Consider the following 18,185-nt stretch of genomic DNA (forward strand, 5'->3'; position numbering starts at 1 on the left):
ATTTTGGTCACCTTTAGTTTCTTTCACAGGCTCATTAAAGCAAGAACCTGGTTTGGAAGTGAAACAGTGTTGATACCAATGTTGCAGGTGGCAGGTTATGTTCTTGTGTCACAATGCTGGCCACAACTTTGACTAAGTAAACTGTAGGACTAGCAGTTGAGCCCAGTTCACTAGTTCTAACTTCTTATCTTGCTTTTGAAGCCCTTGTTTCTTTTCACCATTCAAAGTTGTCCATGAATTTATCTTAATCCAATCATTGGCATTTTTTATTACATTGGGATTTAGGGTAAGAGAGTTGATTCCTTTGATCCAAGCTCTCAATTTGACAACTGTACTTTTATCATTCTTTCCTTCATGAACCAAAGCTAAGTCAAGACTTTTGAAAGAGGTAGACACCATTAGTCCCTACAAGTGTGCTTGGATAATTGAGTGCCTATTTTAAAAGTCAGTAACATTTTCTATAATGTTATCTTACTTTTAAGATGCATTTCTCCCAGTGTCAGATTTCGCGCATACCAGTGTGTCCATGAGCCAGCCCTGTTCAGTTCACCTCCTGTCCTAGCAGGAACAGTGGCATTTTCTGACTGTTCTTCAATCTAATCTGGTTCTTACTGTTGAGTGTTTCAACCCAGCCATGGCTCTTCCATACCCCCATACAGCTCACACATGGTTCAGTAAGGGCTGAGACCTAGCCTAGTCTGTCACACATTTCCCCTGGTCCTGCAGAGCACCAGAAGGTGCTGGACTCCTCTGGCAGGACACAGTCCCTGCAGGTAAGTGCAAGAAACACAATAGGAAACAGCCCAGAACAGGCTATGGAAATTATCCCACCGGCATACACACGGCATAGATTGGGGGCAGACCAGGCTGAACCTGTTCACATCACCCGCTGGTGAGTCCGAGCGCCAGAACAGAGTGTGGGTCGAGCCAGGTTCGGTTGCGACACATACTAGTACACATTAAGGAATGCCAAGGTGAGATGAGCACTACCAGATGTGGTTGCAGCACCCAAACAGCACATGTGATAATCAGGGGGAGGAGGCAAAGCTGACAAGGGAATGTGGGCTCCCCTGCTGGACAACTACTTCCATTGGAAAGCGTGAGTCGAGATGGGGGCAGATCAGACTAGGCAGGACTATAACACCTGTGGGTCTCATGTGAGCTAGATAAGGGAAGGGCCACGGTGGGCTGACTGTTCCGACTGTTGCAAGCAAAAACTAGAGTGGGTGAGGGTTGGTTGGGCTAGCCGCAGCAGTGGCTGGCAGAGGTTGGCACTGGGAGCTAATGCTGTCAAGTCAAATGCCAGAACTACCTGGAGAGTGCATAATCTGGGAGTGGGTGTGGCCTAGAAGGGAAATAGTGGGCACCTCCCTCAGGGCTACCACTCTTACTGGACAGCACGAACACCAGGACAGGGGCTGGGGTGGCTGGACAGAAGGGCAACTGCCAGTAGGTGTGTGGGCTGGATAGTAGGTTGGTTGGGTTGAGCTGGGCTTCAATGACATGTGCGAGACCTAAATGGGATATGGGACAGACTGGACAAGCCTGTGGTGCATACTGGTAAGCATGGGAACCAGGATAGGGGGCAGAACTGGTGGGAGTTATGGGGAGTCACCCCAACTAGGCTGCAGCTCCAACCAGTTTGCGTGAGGACCGAGTATGAAGCGGCCAGAATCGAGCTGGACTACAACACCCGTTGGTTCACAAGGAAGACAGGGCTGGAAACAGAACGGACCAAGCAATCCCAACGACCAGCATGTGCATAAATTGATTATTGTGACGGACAGTGTTGGACTGTGTACTAGCAAACTCGCGCCAGAATCAGGCCTGGGATCATCTCAGATGAAGTTTCTTTGGAGATCCCTCCAGCTGAACTGCTGATCTTAGAACCCCAACCATGTCAGCCAGTGGACTCTGAATAGGTGTCATTGTGATTGGAACTGAGAAATTGGCAGCAATCCAGAACTGATGAACTATCAAAACTGTTTGAGCAGGACCCTCAGAGCGCGCCTCCCGTTGGGGATATGGGATGGGTGGGAGGCTGCGTGGGGCTTTTCCCTCTGTTTCTCCCCTGACCCCAGATGCAGGGAAAAATGATAATATTAGTGTGGAAACAATGGTATTACCCACTTACACCCTGTACCCCTTGACCCTTTGTACTCTAATAAACTAAGTAAGATTTTAAAAAAAAGGTGTATTTAGTTTGCTTAAAAGGTAGAGTGATGTGTGTGTGTGTGTGTCTGTGTGTGTGTGTGTGTGTGTGTGTGTGTGAGAGAGAGAGAGAGAGAGAGAGAGAGAGAGAGAGAGAGATTCTGTCTACTGATTCAGTCTTCAAAAAGCCACAATGCCCGTGGCAGGGCCAGTTTGTATTCAAGAACCTGGTCTCTCATGTAGGTTTCAGGAACCCAAGTACTTGCAGCTTCATCCACTGCTTTCCTAGACATATCACAAGAGAACTGGATTGGAAGTGAAGCAGCTGGGACATCAATCAATATTCTAATATGGGTGCTAGCATTGTAAGGAGATGCTTAAACAACTGAGCCACAATGCCAACCCTTCTACAGTCATTATTTCATCTTCTGGATAAAGTAGTTAAACAATTTCACAGGCTTATATTTTTTTCACTTTACACAAAAGACTTAAAGACATTTCATTTTATATACAGACCAACTAAAAGCAGGATGATAAAAAGTGTTGTGAAGATCATAAAGCAGATATGCCCTGAAAATTTGAAGGATGAAATGGCTACTCTTTATTATTGTTAAAAACATGCACAAACAAAAGCAAATAATCACAGTAGCTTTCTTTACAATTAGGCTTTCTCCTGGTTAGTTTGGGAATGTAACCTTTGTGCACGTATAGTGAACATACTAATGAAGTCCACATCATTAACCTATGAGTAAGTTTACATCCCAGTCCCACATAAATTGCGAGATGCTTGTAGTTCTGCCTCGTGTTTGCTCTTTTTCTGTTTTTCAGTGGAAAACCTTTAAAGTGAATTTAATACATGTGAGATTACTGACATGTATTTTGTCATGTCACATGTATGGCATGAATTGGTTGGTTATTTTACCATTGTTATAGGGTAAAAATTAAAATTGCGGAGTAGAGTGTACGTAATCGGCACACAAACAGTTATGAATTCATCAATTCAGGAAGCTGTGGTGTGCCTGTTTCCTGCTGAGGATCAGAGCCAGCTGCATTACACCATGTCTACTCCTGCTGTGGTTTTGATCCAGGATGGCTATTTATCATGGGCTGCATTTATTTCCCAATGTCTGAGTACTTATTATGGAGAACATCATTGGAAAGACATCATACTTTCATAGATGACTAATCTGTGATTAAGATAGATCGCCCATTGCTTTGTAAGTAACATCTGGCACCAAAGATAATTCCATTGACTTGAAATCTCATAAAATGTAACCTCATTAGACTGAAGAAACGTCTGTCATTCTCTCTGGTTATAATGAAACACTCATACCAGAAAGTCACATAAAGGTACTTTGTAACTTTCTCTAAAGAATTATAAAATAGCAAACGCACTTTCTGGAGTTTTTGTAGAAGTTTTCTTCCCCATGACAGAAGAGCCTTGAACAGAGAGAATAAAGGTATAATTCTGAGGCATAGAACATGCTTTCCAGAGTGGTTTCAAATTTGCTAATACTTGTTTTGCTGATCTATAACCACAGATACTAAAAGAATAGACCATTGATTTTTAATGAAAAATGTGTTTCCGTTGGTCTTTAAACATTATTACGTTCCCTCCAGTTAGTAAATTCAAGTGAAAAATACCTTATACATGATGACATCATTAATAGGTTTGAATTGGTGAGAAAGCTTTACTGTTTTCTGGGAATAAATTAAGGAGTCATTCTTTTGCCTTCAATCTTTAATGATATTAAGTCAATGCTAGGAACTATTGTGAGTTTATATTAGATAATTGCTGCTTTAAAAACAACAATAATGATGTCATCATAATTAATGTCTAATAATAGTTTCTTACATTATTATAGATCAGTGATTATAACCTTAGAGAATGATAAAATAAGGAGTTTATTTATTAAAATGTCTTTGAGGTTGTAATAAAAAATCAACCATATTCAAGAATTTAATTTATTCTAACAAGGGTTTTCTTCTTAATTTGATTGAAATGTAGAATTTAGAGAGAGTGTGTATTTATCTGCTGGCTTACTCCCCAGATGGCCAACAGTCAATCCTATGTGAAGTCAAAATCAGAAGCCAGAAGATTTTTCCGGGTCTCTTACATGGTAGAAGAGGCCCAAGAACTTGGGCCATCCTCTGCTAGTTTTTCCTAGGCCAACCATATGCTGTAATTTTCAAATGGTGACAAACGCCAGCTCTAGCAAGTGTGTTCTGAATAATACAAAATAATTTCTTTGAAATGTTTTTGTGCTTCCTAATTAAAATGATGAAAAAATTAAATACCTAGTGGGTCTCAAGGTTGATGTGGTCATCTAAGAAAGGGAATTAACAATTTTACAGTATTGATTGCCTAAGACTCTTTCAAGTTGCTGCTACACATACATTTTAAAATTCCTTTTGTACTTCCATAATTCATTGTTATCTGTGAGGAATGTTGAGGCTCAGAGAAGTTAAGTAAACTGTTCAAGGTGACACAGTTATTGCATGCCAGAAATATAATTCCAACATATCAGTATCTAACTTATAAGACAATTATGTCACTCCACTGATAGATCTTGTCAGTTGTCAAAATTTTAGACAAATGCTCCTTGATTTCTTCTTGTTTCTTTTTTTCTTCATTTTGAACTGGTGCGATAGCAAAGTTTAAAGATAAGAAATACACCTGACAGACCAGGTGGGCATCTTAGTAAACAACTGAACCTTGTTGGTTTTCAGACTGGAGATTTTACAGAAATTGGATATGATCTACTATATGTCTCTTCCTCTCTACCACAACTTCTTGCCCTTACCTTTTCTGGCATATTATAGGTAGAGGATTTCCTAACATGGAATTTCTGAATTTCCTCCCAGAGGGGAAATCTTGTTTCTTGTGAAAATTTAGACCACATATCAGCAACAGTCAGATCACAGATTGGCTTTCAGTTAAATAGGTTTTCTATGTGACAAAGAGCTTTCCAGATATAAATTATTTCTGTTAAATGAGAGAAGCAAGGCCCTTTTAGGAGCAGAAAAGGTTCCAGGAATTTGTTAGGTCATAAACTGTAAAGGTTCTGATATTTTACTCTGCTTGCAAATATCAAGTTAGTGTGAACAGTTTCATAAATACACAATGCTTCCTTCTCAAGAACACACTCAGAAGAATACCAGCCCTCTGGGTCAGAGAAACATGATTTTTGTTCTCACAGTGAAAAGCTGCAAGCAGAGCAATAATTTGTCCCAGCTTCTTATTTTAGTAACCCTCAGAACCTTGTGATGAAAGCCAGATATTTATCTGCATGTACAGTGAAAGAAAAGCCCCAAACATTGGCGATTCTGAACTTTAATCCAGGAATTAGTGACTCTTCCAGCTTATGGACAAAGATCACTCACCACCTAGGAATAGAAATAAACTTCCCATGAACTGTAAAGGAAGACATTTTTGGATCTGTTACCGTGGAATATAAAGAGAAAGCTTGAGAAGAGTAAAAAAGACTTTTAGCATCTGGAGATGCCATTTTCAAATTTGATTATTTATTTATTGTTGTTTTCCACCATATATTTTGCAGGTATAGGGAGTCATCCCTCCTATTCTCCCTCCTTTATTTCCCCTCTTGCCGTTCCCCCCATATCATCACAATACTATACCCCTTACTACCAGTCACAACTTTGACTTTTTGACATTTAAATATATCACGACATAGTAAGTATAGCAAAGGTAGAAAAACTACTGTTGTAGTTTGATCACCCTGGAGAAATACGACGCTGTTAGCCATGCAATCAAAATGTCTGTTCAGAAGCCTCTGAAATGCAGGAACGCGGGAAATTCATGGAAATTTGCCTCTCAAAGAGCCAGGACACCAATCATCCTCCTGCTTTTCTGCATAACTTTCTTTAAATCTCTAATTCGAGCTACACTTAATGTATTTGATGAACTATCCTTTATTTTTATTTTCCTCTTTTTAACAGTTTGGTGAATTTCTTTGCTCTAGAAACACACAAAGTAATATCTGAAGAGCAAGTGCTCTGAAAGTATGAGGTTAGGTGGCAACAGAACAGGAGAGGAAGAAGGAAAAAAAAAGACAATGCAATGTTAGGCTTTGAATTATCTCTGTGTAGCTCTTTCCATGTTCCATGTTCCAGGCATGGGCGACCTTAATTCCTCATGATTCATGGTGAAACAGTAGTGGCATAGTATTGTATTATATCACATGGGTTTATATATCTTGTTACCTCACTGCTTTTGTTTCTTCGTTTCTTGCTTTTATTTACATTCCCCAAATAAGCATTCCCGCCTTAATCTTTGCTTCAGTTCTGCTTGTTAGAAAACCTTTACTGGGAAAAACGTGTTCTTATTTCCCAATATTGTAAAAAATAAACTCTTAAAATGCTGTGAAAGGGCTGATGGAGAAAAACAGCAATCTCCTGTTCTACTGCCTCTCCATTCTGTCAGTCCATTCTCCAGTGCTAATGTCTTCAGTTTCATAACAATGAGTTTTGTTGTTTGCTTAGTTATTTTTTTCATGTATTTGTGCATTTAAACGCACCACTATCAAGCAGTATCTATTACTACTGATGATACTCGTTGAGAGTTGCATTGCAGCATCAGGGATTATCTGCTGCTCACCAAGTTCACCTTTTAATTTTATCTGTGGCTATCAATTGTACATATTTTTAGTTTACTCAATTTTGTGTAAGCTGTGATAAAAATTTTCCCAATTTTTTCCAACATAACCTAATGAATACCAGTAGTTATGTTTCCAAATACATCAGTGTATTGAAGAATATATGACTTCTGTTTTGTTTTCTAGGTTACATCCTTACCCAGACCTTTATCAAACTGCTCAAATCTGGTTAAAACACTATTCCTGACACATACCTGACACCCTGGAACTTTATTTAGTTTTTTTGTTCTCTGTTAGTGACATTAAATCCTCAATTTCATTACTCCTTCATTATACTGGAACACATTCTTTAATTTTCTAAAAATGGGAGAAGTATTTTTTGAGGTCTTTTAATCTAGTTCATTGTTGGAGAGAAATACATGAGATTCATCTTAAATTACTTTTATTTGTGCAAAGTCCGTAACCAAGATTGTAAAACAGGTGTTTGGGATTTTTTTGAATGCAGCTAATATGAGAGAGTGTTCACAGCACTAACTGTGCTCAAAATTGAATGGTCAAAGCAGTCTTCATGTAATAAACAAATTCAAGGTCATAAATGCCATGAACTAGCTTCTTGCTGCCTTTACTCTGTTAACTTGTTGGTAGGGTCGCATTGTATTTATTACCGCAGCAGGTTGCCATGGCAAAAACACCCCATGATTATGGGAAGATGTTTATTTTTTTCCTATGTGTTTGATCAAATGTTTGGTTACATAGATAATTGTGCATTGAAAATAATTTTCTTTAGAATTTTCTATATCTGAGCTAATACCATTTTACCATCCGATATTTGCTTTTAAATAACTCAACATTGCTCACATTTTATTTATTTTAATTTTTCCTACTCTTTCTTAAACACAATTATCTCATTTCTTTTTTTTTTTTAAGATTTTATTTTATTTTTATTACAAAGTCAGATATACTGAGAGGAGGAGAGATAGAGAGGAAGTGGAGCCACCGGGATTAGAACCAGTGGCCACATGGGATCAAGGCGAGGACCTTAGCCACCAGGCCATGCTGCCGAGCCCATATCTCATTTCTTTAGCTTACTATCTTCCTTTGCCCTTGAACATTTCCCCACCTCCTGTATACGTCTATTTTGTTGGTATGAAATAAGGGAATTTGTTTAAATAGGATTTTCTAATATTTTCTTGGTTTCTTCAGGCAGTTCTTATAGTTCAATACAGTGTCTCTAGCTTTACATTCCATCATTATTTCATATTATGAAGAGCACAAACATCAAGATAGATCTATGCCCCAACTGATTAAAAGAATATACCTGCCATGCTTGATAATGAAATTCAGACATAAATCAGTGTAAGAGTTCAAGAATGATGGACTTGTGGTAAACACTGAACCTGCTTAAATAATGTAATTGGACCAAGTAAAGGTAGAAATTGTGGTTAAAGGACTGGAGGCAGCGTTATAAATTTGAAAATATAAAAATACCATATCTGAATCAACCCAGGAGCAATAATGCATATTATCAGTCTGTTAACTGTGGAAATACAGTCTTGAATACATATGTTAAAACTATCTAAGTAACCCATAGTCATCTTCTGAGTCTCAATTTTGATATTCTCTTAGAATATGAAAGATTTAGAATTATTAATAATTTTCCTAATTTTTCTTTCCTTTAAAAGAAGAACTATGCATTTCTTGCTCTGCTACTGCAATTTTATTTTATAAAAAACCCAAGTAATTGCTGTGCAGAGACACAGAAGGGAGGATAGCCATGGCAGCTGTGAAGCATCAATTGATACAGATTTGATATAGGTAAGATATGTATTCATTAAATTATGCCATATATTCATTTACTTGCAGAGACAAATATACACAGGTATAGATATATAATTATTTAAATTGTACTTAATTTGTATTGGTATTTCCTGAAACGAAGCACTGTTTGGCAATTGCAAAACAATGTTTATGTGGTACATTTCGAAACCTTAGCTATGTTTCATATTATATTTACTAGTTCACTTTTATTTAGCATTTTAAGAAAATGCAAATGTGAATATTTGGTTAACTACTGAAGAAATGAGATAATATAAATGATAGTTAGAAACAAGCTGACTTTCGTTCTTTGCTTTCCCATAAGCTGTTCTTAGGTATTCACACAAGAACAATTCAGCTGTGCAGTAGTTATTGGTCTATTTATTTTCTATAGTTTGAAGGACAGAATTCACAAAGCTTCAGAGTTTTAAGGAATCTAGAATAAGTAACTTATCTCTTTCATCAGGGGTAATAGCAGGGCAAGAAACAGAACATGAGTATTGGAATGGTTTTCCTTGAACAACATAATGTGCAATTAAAGCTGTGATTTTTCACATTTTGATATATACTAGTTATTGGAAAATCATTAGACAGTCTGTCAGAACAGAAGTCAAATGTACATACACATCCTTAAGGAGCCTTATTGTTATAAACATAAACATATGCTTGGGTATAGATTGTTTAAAGGGTGTTTCCATTTGAGTAATTTATCAATCACTTGCACTCACAAAATGTTTATAATAAGTTGATTTTAGGTTTGATAAGGAACAATGAAGCTTTTTTTTCTTTTCACCTTCCCCTTACAGTAAGAAATCAGACGACATCTGTTCATGGTGTTTTGTTGCAACCTTTTCAAAAACTGAAGACAGCTGATTATGATCACAATAATTAAATAAAGCAATTATTTTGCATCGTGTTTTTTCTTGGTTTGGACTCTTCAATTCCCGTACAACTTTTTCACAGTTATCATTTGAATTTCATACCTAGGCACCAGCCTCTCACCCCTTTACTATCAGCAGTAGCATCTCGTAGACAAATGGGATTGCTGTATGTTCCATCTGCAGCATTGTTTCATGTTTTTCTTCATCTGAATTATAAAACTTTATGAGTCTGGGCTGTAATACAACAGTGCAGTTCACAGTCCATTGGTGCTGCTGAAGTCAGTCTTCTGAGATGCCTGTGTGGACACGATGCTGCAGGTAATGGGCTGTTTCAGTTCTGCTTGGGCTTTCATTGCCATTTCCACCCTGGAAACAGCTGTGTTTCACTGCTGTCATTTGGAACCCATAAATAGAGGGATAATATTGGAACCCATAAATAGAGGGATAATACTGATAACTCCTTTCAATATCGTATTCTGATAAATAATAGTGTAAATGAATGGAGTATTCAGGTGCTTTGAAGGAAAGACACATTAAAAATTCATAAAAATTTAAATCATTTTGATAAATTGCAAACATTTTTTATTAGTGCTAATTCTCCACAATGGAACCACATTCTACACATTGTAATTTTAGTAGTGCTTGTTTTTTTTGGCAAACTATCTTTTTAAAATTAAGGGCCCAGCGCAATGATTCATTAGCTAAATCCTCACCTTGCATCCAGTGGAATTCCATATGGACAAAATTTCAAGTTCAAGCTGCTCCACTTCCCATCCAGTTCCCTGCTTATGACCTGAGAAAGCAGCAGAGCATGGCTCATCAGCCTTGAAACCCTGCACCTGTGTGGCAGACGTGGGAGAGGCTCTTAGCTTCTGGCTTAGAAACAGCTTAGTTCTGGCTGTTGGATCCATTTGGGGAGTGAACCAGCAAATGAAGTCTTTCTGTCTCTCCTTCCCTTTGTATCTGGCTGTTCGATAAACATTTTTAAATCTTAAAAAAATATTAAATGGGGGCAAGCCTGTAATAAAATGAAAAATGAATGTTGCTAGGTCATACAGTAGATCAGTTTTCAGTTGTCTTAGGACTCTTCATATTAACTTCGACAGTGGCTGCACTAGCCTACACTCCCTCCCACCAACACTGAAGTAGGATATCTTTCTTCCCATATCCATGGCAGCAGATGCTGTTAGTAGATTTCTGAATGTAGCCCAATTGAATTGGAGTTAGGTAGGATCTCAATGTGGTTTTTTATTTCTATTTACCTACCAGGTAGGGAACCTGAACATTTTTCATTTCATTTTCAGTATGTTAGCCATTTAATTTGTCCTTTTGAAAAATGCTTTTTTTTTTTCCATTTCTTCCTAGTGCTGTTTCTTGTTGAGTTTCCAAGATTCTTTGCTAATTTTTGCTACTGATCTCCTATTTGTTGTGTAGCGTGCAAGGATTGTTTTCCATTCTGTTTGCTATCTCTTCACATTATTTATAAGCTATTCAAAACAATAGAAAAACAGCCAATCTTTCTAAACTCTTTTTATGAAGTCAAAATCACCTTTATATCAAAGCAAGATAAAGACACAACAAAGGTGAACTAAATATTAAAGTCCATGATGATCATAGATTTAAAAATCCCCAACAAAGCACTAGCCAACATAATCCAATAATACATCAGACAGATCATTCGCTAAGACCAAGATGGTTTAACATACACAAATCAATTAATTTTACATCACATCAATAAATTTAATAAGAACCATATAATCACCTGAATAGATGCAGAGAAAGAATCTGATATAATCCAGTACCACTCATGCTCTAAACCCTAAGCAAGCTTGGCAGAGAGAACATTCTATAACACAATCAAAACAATATACACAAAATCCAATGCTGGCTTCATACTGAACAGGGCAAGACTGAATGCCCTCCCTTCCACCAAGATCTGGAAATAGACAAGAATGTCTCCTTCCACAACTGCTGTTCAACATGGCATTGGAAGTCCTCACTAGAGCTATTAGGCAAGAAAAGAAAAATGGAATTCAAAGGGAAAATTAGGAGTTGAAATTATTCCTGTTCACAGAAAACACAATTCTCTACATAGAAGAACCAAAAAAACTCAATAAAGAGACTATTGGAACTCATCAGAGAGTTTGGCAGGATAGCAGGGCATAAAAATGAGCATAAATCAAAGGCCATAGTATATACAAATTACTCAGTGGCTGATAAAGAACTTTTAAGTGCAGTTCCCTTTAAAATAGCATATAAAAACCTTAAATACCTTGGAATAAACCTAACCAAATATGTGGAAGACATCTATGGTAAAAATTATGAAACATTAAAAAAAGAAACAGAGAAAGACATCAAAACATGGAGAAATTCACCATATTCCCAGATTAGTGGAATTAATGTCATCAGTGTTCATATTGATGAAAGTAACATATAGATTCAATGTAATCCAAATCAAAATCCCAGCAATATTCTCAAAAATAGAAAAGAAAATACAAAAGTTCATCTAGAAATAGAAGAGACCATCATTAACCAAAGCTCTCATGAAGAATAAAATCAATCTGGAGGAATCACAGTTTCAGATCTCAAGACGTACAATAGGGCTGTGGTCATCAAAACAGTCTGGTACTGGTACAGAAACACAGAAGAAAATAAATGAAACAGAATATAAACCCTAGATGTGAGCCCACGCATGCACAGCCAATTAATCTTTGACAAGATAACTGAAATACCCAGGCAAAAAATTGGATTTCTTCAACAAATACTATTGGGACAATTGAATAGCAGTATGCAAAAGTAAGCAACAAGATGCCCACACACCTGTCATCTTATATAAAAATCAGCTCTAAGTGGATCAGATATCTGAAACTTGCAAGCTTTTACAGGAAATCATAGGTAGCACTCCTTAAGATATAAGCATTGGAAAGAATTCTTAGAAAAGTTACCAAAAGCACAGGGAATCAAAGCTAAATTTTACAATTGACACTCTATCAGACAGAATGTTTAGTAAGTAAATTTTTTGACATATGACTGCTCTTTCATTTATATTTTGTCTAAACATACACGGGCTATTGCAATAGAGTTATTAAGTTGGAAAGAAACTGTATTGTTCATAAATGCTAAAATATTGGGTACTTGACACTTTTTGGAAGAAATTTGCTGACTCTTCATCAAACCAATGCTTTCAAGCCTTTGTAGTTGCTTCTGAGAGCTTTTAAAGGAGTGCAGAAACATGGACTCTATAATGAAAGATTTCAATCCAGTTGACCTGAGAGGAAGCTTCCAGTTGCCTACAATGTATTAACACTCAATAAGGATCTACAACCAATGTGCACTTACTCCTGAAGTGTATCACATTTCTCTCACAAAATGTTAATTTGAGAGACACAAGTTTGTTAAATTATAGGCTCAGTTAAAAAAATTTCTATTCATATAACTTAACCAAAGTAACTTCTTCTTTGGTTGAATAAAAGTCTCATGAGTGACTTGTGAAGTTATCATAAAAAAACTGAGAATACACAAAGTGCATTTATTTTGGGCCTCTGTTTTTTAGTAAATATTTATTGGTATATAAAATTTGTCATGAATGTATATATAAACATATACATGTATTGTGATTCAGAGGAAGGAAAATGATTTTGACTTGAGATTTTTGAAAAAATAGCACAAATTAATATTATGAAACATGGTGAATGCATTTAAAACTGAATAGAATTCAGAGCTTTATATAAGCATTCTAATTGTTCTCCATTATTCTTTCCTAAATTCTAATGATACATAGTTTATTCATCATGACTATTTTAGCCTATTCAGTTCAACAGATCCAGGTATTATCAGTACTATCAAGTATTGAGTACACTACTGTGGACAAAACAGACATGAAGTTTATATCATAAATTTCCTACAGCAACAGAAAGATGTGGTAAAATCCTGGTGGGAGAAATATGGGACTCCTCAGATCATATAGAAACACTGCCTACTTAGTGTTATATAATCTGGAAATCTTTTCAGACTAAGCAGTTCCAAACCTGGACTTTTGGAAAGGTTGCTATGGAGTGCGGTGGAATGAAGGATGATCAAAGAGTGAGTAGTTTGGATTTGAGGGTCCCAGTAATTTTCACAGAGTAGCAAAAATGGGTATGGAGAGTAGTTTTAAGGTCGTAGAAATTTTAAAGTGTGTGGATTTTCAGTAAGATATTAGGAAACTCTAGTATTGTTTTGAACTGTGGATAACATATTCAGAGGGTAAAGGTATTTTTTTACTGTGCCACTATTGTAGAAAAGATTCAAAAAGATTCAAAAAGTCTTGAGGTAGGAAATGAAATTACATATCTTTAAATGTTTATCAAGGAAAACAGGTTGATTAAAAAGAGGAAGATGATCACTATAGTAAAGGAGATAAACAAATATCTTTTGGAGTTAAAACAGCTGCATGATTCAGAGACTTCTTGTGTGAATAGAACATGCTGGATGTAAAGAAGAAACATTGGAAGACAGAACTCCCTTTATGTTCAAGAAAAGCATTTGGAATGTCTGATAATGATGTATGGAATTTGCAACTCTAGTTATGTATCTTCTTGCCTTCGCTTCTAATACTAAAATAATCATTAAAAAAATAAACCACTTTGGTCTCTACTGAGACCACCAATATAAAGTCAATTTGTTTCATGACCCTTGAGGAGGAAGTTGATTTTGAAGGTTTCATTTTGCAAATGGCTGGGGGCTCACGCTGAAATGAGCTGTGACACATTCACAGCTATATTAATATCACAAAATGTAGGAGGCAAAGATATTTGCATAGCCCTGACTGCCAGCTTTGGACAAGAAACCTCTTTCACCTCAAGGATCCATTCATCCTTTCAAATGATTATACTTAATGCATGACTCATATTCATTCAACTGCCGTGCTTGGAACATTTAAAGGATCCATGGGCCATTTACTTCTTTAGAGATTGTTAGCGATGCTATCTTGGGGATTTATGCTTCCTTTACCATGTTTCCTGAACTGTGAGGTAGGTCTTTGCTATTCATTTATCCTAGTCCTTGGGAAGCAAAAGCAGGAAAAAAGAACAGTGAGAGAGACAATGTTAATATTTATTGTTTGTGCATTGAGCATTGGCAAAACAATAGTCTGCATTCAAATGATAAATACGAAGTAAGGTGTTTCAGCAATAGAATTATCCAATGAAAATAATAGTTTTATCTGTGTTCACACTGATTCTATTTTAACCATACATCATTCTTATTGAAAGCAGCACAAGGCTTACTATGAAAGCAATGTGTTTTTCCTGTTTCTTGTTAACTTGCTATGCTTAGACTGGATGCATTATAAAGTTTTCTCTCAATCTCATGGCAGCACATTAAATGTAAGTAGGTAGAAGGATTGAAAATTGCTGAAATTGGCTATTCTGTTTCTAAAATGTAATTTCTTCATTTTATTTTTAGGAATCTATTTATTGGTGTATTTAAACACAGTTCTGTGGATAGAGGGAGGGCGGGAGGAAGGAAAAGAGAGAGACAGAGAGAGAGAGATTCCATTTTCTTATTCATTCTCTAGGTGACCATTGCACAACGGTAGAGTTAGGCTGATTGGAAACTAGGAACCAGAAGCTTCTTCTGGGTCTCTCACATAAGTGCAGGAGCCCAAGCACGTGGGTCATCTGTCAGTGCTTTTTCAGAAACATTAGTGGGAACTTATATCTTAAGTAGAGAAGCAAGACTGGAAGGTGCTCCCACGTAGGAGGCTGGTGTTGCAGGTGGAGGCTTCACGCACTACGCCACAGCACTGGCCCGGTTTCTCCTCTCCTTGCATGTCAGCTCCCATTATGCATGAATTGGTTTTTCTCCACTTATTAATTTGTTACCTACTTCCCAAGAGTAGGTAGTTTGCCGATTTTAAAACAATTGAACTACCTTTTCTGCCTACTATCACATTGACTTCTCTTAAAGAGTATCTCCTTTTTTAGATCTTATGTGGACCATGAGCCACTTTTCTTTGTTTTTCCAGTGTCAGTCTTTTTACCTCCAACTTTGAAGCGCTTGTGGTATTGATACTCTTTGTAAGGTATTGATCTGTGTTTGTTCGAAGTGTTAGCTTTAACCCATGTTCCTCAGCTTTTTCAAAAGCATTGAAAGAATTCAATGATTTTTGTGCCTCATTCTAGAAAATATGAACCCTTTAATCTGTAAGAGAAGTATGTGGAATTTTCCAGTCAACATTTATTCAATTGCCCCTTTAGAAAAAATGCATGAAGGGGTAATCCTCACATAATAAACTTTCAGGAAGAAATCCAGGGAGTTCTTATATAGAGAATGATTAAATGGCAACCATGTTGATACTAATTATAGACACAAAGGTAAATAGAAAAATTAGAGATTTCTAAGGTTGAAGTTACTGAAAATACAATATTAAATAAGGCCTCAAAATGGAAAGCAAGAAATAGATAAATTTGGAGTTGGTGTTGTGGCACAGTAGGTAAAGTTACTGTGGCAATGCTGGCATTGATGCCCATGTGGGCACTGGTTTTTGTCCTGGCTATTAAACTTATGAGCTTGTTCCCTTCCAGTGCACTGAGAACAGCAGAAAACAGTAGGAAAATTTGGGCTGCTGTCACTTACATTGCCAACTTATAAGCACCTCCTGTCTTCTGGGTTCCGTCTGGCCCAGGCTTCTTTTTGAAGAAATGAAGCTAAAAGTAAAAATATCAAAACTTGTGAGATACAGGAAAAAGGGACTTTTTTTTTTAGTGCTCAAAGCCTATTTATTTCCTTTTCACCTTAAGTCAAATTAGCTGTGGAAAGAAGAATAGAATTAATGAAGGGAGGACCTAATCTTACAATCATTTAAGAACCCAGACTGAACTTTTACTATCATCAAGTCTTGCATGGGTAGGTTTAGGCACCCAATTGGCATACAAAAAAATAGAATATCACCGAAGAAACTATTAAGCGATAAAAACTGTATTGCCCGGAACTTAACAGTCACATGGTCTCACACAGCTGCAGAGCAATAGAGAAATGAAGGTGTTGGCTAAACAGAATACCTCAACAACCTAGCTCAAAAGCAGTTAAGACTCTTTGGTAGATATCTGGCAGTCTTTGCCAACAAATCCTTTTTCCACTACAGCATTCCAGTCTTAATCATGCATCAGCTTTACAGAAAATGTGTAATTCAATCATCTTAATTACCAAAATCTGTTATCTGTAAGTTGACCAGCCTTATTTTCCCAGGTGAGAAGAGAAAATTTATGGAACTCATTAAGGTTTCATTCAGTCTAAGGAAAAGAGTTTGCTAAGGTATTGGATTTTCAAGAATCATAACAAAAAATAAAGTTGTATTTATAACTACAGCTTCTTTCAATACACTATGGTACTTTTTGTCGATTAAGTAGACTTCAGAACTTTGTTCACATTTGTATAGCTTGAGAGTTTTTATTTATTTATCATTCTTGAAGCAAATGAATAATCTACTTTTCAAGAATGAAAGCTTTGCTATTACTGAGGACACTGAAAAACTCTAACTCCAAAAACAAAAATGCCCTATAGATCAGCAGAAAATATTTTCTTTTTCAGGTAATTACTCTTAATTTAGGGATTCTTTTTTATACACTGAAATTGCTGCCTATGACATTTCAAAATTGAAAAAGCTGGAGGGTCAGAAAGCCATTTACACTTTGTTACTCCTTTTTAAGACTGTTTAAAAGAAAATGAACCAGTAGTCTAACACTATGTACCAGAAGGTGAAAACAGAAAACAAGTATCAGTCATGGTCTTTCACTCATTTCTTCAATCAGGACACACAAGGCAGCATCCTCTTCTATAATTTGGTCCTTTCGAAGACTTGAATTCTCTTTGTTGCTCACTCAGTCCAGTCCAATTATTGCTATCACCAGCATCCATTGGCTCAGTTTTCACTTTTATGCCTGCTTCTGAATGTGGCACATAATTGGGCAAAGAAGCCAGGCAAATCTGAATCATCTCAATTGCCCATTCCATATTCTTTTGAAATTTCTTGGCTATTTCCAGTCATTGTTGTTTCTGGACCTTTTTTGAGACTCTCAGGGTCTCTCTTTCTTGGTGGGATTTGTGTCATTGATGAGATGATGCATGTGCACAAGAGCAGGTTAAGGTCTTCTAATTTTTCTTCTCATTTTGTACTTGTAGAGCTCCTGATCAGGACATCTAAGAGGTCCAAGAAATGAATAAGGCTAGATATATTGAGTTTTCTCAGATCTTCCTTGTGATCAAACGGCATAGGATGAAGTCACTCAACGCTTTGGCTTTTTGAAGGCCAGATGATGAGATCATTGCATTGGAAAAGGTTGCCAAACATCATGTAATTGTCTTTTTTATTGGAGGGGAGTCTTGGGAGCCAAACCTTCCTGAATATTTTCATCAGTGTATTCCTTGATGTACTACACAGGAGGTGGAGGAATTGCACTCAGTTATTGTGGTTCACCCATTGTGGAAGATCAAACACCTCAACACTTTGGTGACGCAAGTACCCAACCTTCCTCACCACAGTCGAAATCTTGAGAGGGACATTTATAACATCAGGTGCTTATAAAAAATAAAAATATCTCAAATAAATGATCTAATAATGCATCACAAGGAATTGTTAATAAAAATGAACAAGAAGCATGAAATGATAAAAAAAAAAACCACAACAAAATAAATGAAATTGAAAGTAAAAAAACCCCTACAAATTGCAACAAGATAATCA

The 18,185-nt window shown here is 36.7% G+C and overlaps 1 pseudogene; it reads right to left on the bottom strand.

Moving 5' to 3' along the window:
* Positions 1-17,226: 17,226 nt before the first annotated feature.
* Positions 17,227-17,925, bottom strand: LOC101523802 (mediator of RNA polymerase II transcription subunit 7-like; annotated as a pseudogene).
* Between the last annotated feature and the right edge of the window lie 260 nt (positions 17,926-18,185).

The sequence above is a fragment of the Ochotona princeps genome, chromosome 3, assembly GCF_030435755.1.
Source record: "Ochotona princeps isolate mOchPri1 chromosome 3, mOchPri1.hap1, whole genome shotgun sequence".
Lineage (NCBI taxonomy): Eukaryota > Metazoa > Chordata > Mammalia > Lagomorpha > Ochotonidae > Ochotona > Ochotona princeps.